Source organism: Triticum aestivum, unplaced genomic scaffold (assembly GCF_018294505.1).
Source record: "Triticum aestivum cultivar Chinese Spring unplaced genomic scaffold, IWGSC CS RefSeq v2.1 scaffold155515, whole genome shotgun sequence".
NCBI classification, from domain to species: Eukaryota; Viridiplantae; Streptophyta; class Magnoliopsida; order Poales; family Poaceae; genus Triticum; species Triticum aestivum.
The window spans coordinates 1-1,179 of record NW_025282844.1 but is presented as its reverse complement, the minus strand read 5'-3'; the positions used below and the strand labels follow the sequence as shown (position 1 = coordinate 1,179).

The 1,179-nt window shown below is 49.6% G+C and overlaps 1 pseudogene; it reads right to left on the bottom strand.

The window, feature by feature from the left end:
* Nucleotides 1-318: 318 nt before the first annotated feature.
* On the bottom strand, nt 319-1,122 carry LOC123178574 (uncharacterized; annotated as a pseudogene).
* Nucleotides 1,123-1,179: the final 57 nt, after the last annotated feature.

Genomic DNA, 1,179 nt, shown 5'->3' with positions numbered 1-1,179 from the left:
TCATCCAGTGATGGCCAGTCGCAGTACCTAGATGCCACTTCGGTGCCTGGTTTCAAAGTCGCAAGTTCATGGCAGGGAAAGCAATCATGTGTCTAGAGTAGAGACTTAAATAAAGACCCATGCCATGTAGATGGATCAGATAATTATGCCAATCCTGATTTTTCAGTGCAAATCCAGTTCTGAAATTTCCACTTGTTTAGTTGCTCCCAAAAAGGGCTATACAGTTAACCAAAATGAATTTTGCTCCTAACACCACAGTTTGTTTCCAACGATCAAGAGAGCGAGCTTCACCATAGTGAAGTGTGTTTGATTAAGTACCTGAGCCGGTGTTGTACATGCATATATGATATGTTCACCGCTCCTACCGGATGCCCGCCGCCGAACTCACCATCCGTTCTACACAAGCAGCAAAACCGATCAGATAAGCTATTTCGGTTGTTACTTGTATAGTCTGATGGAACGATCAGTTCCAGAATTACGCCATGGCGCCATCTTTTATATGCAATATACTGTGAACTGAATTTTCTCAAAGTGAAGTTGACAGAATAGAGTACTACAGGGTAGAGGGGTAGAGCATGCAAGTGGTGATTGTTGTGTGGTTTTTGCGTTAGTTATTTGTGCACCGGGCGTCTAGGTAGCGTTGGCTGGCCATCTGCAGCTCATAGGCGCACGAGCACAGCGGTGGCACGCCCAGCACCGCCTCCACTGCCCGCAAGGACGCCACCTAGCCGCCGCCGTATCTGGAGAAGAAGCAACAAGCATGTAAGAGTTTGTCCGTGGACGCTCTATGGATCGACCTGATCGATCACTCGTTTTTTGCATGCACCACCACACATGGCTGAACCGAGCATCCTCCTGGCGGCGCCCAGTGAGACCGTCCTCGCAGCGGCCACGGCTCGATGGTTCGCCCCCGTGTGCACGGTACGTGCCGCAGCCTGCAGTCAAAACAGAGCGCGTAGAAGGTGAAGGCAAGGGGAGCTGGTGTGCTGGGAGGGAGACTCCTGGAGCTAGGGAGCACGCCGGCGCCATTGCTCAAGGTGCAAGTTTGTTTCAATCTTCAATCCTGCTCGCTGTTGATTCTGGTTACAGTAAATTTTAGCTAGATATGGTGTAACCTAAGTGTTATGCCTAGTCTTAATCTATCTATCTATCCAATCTTCTATTCGGCGAGGTGGCTGC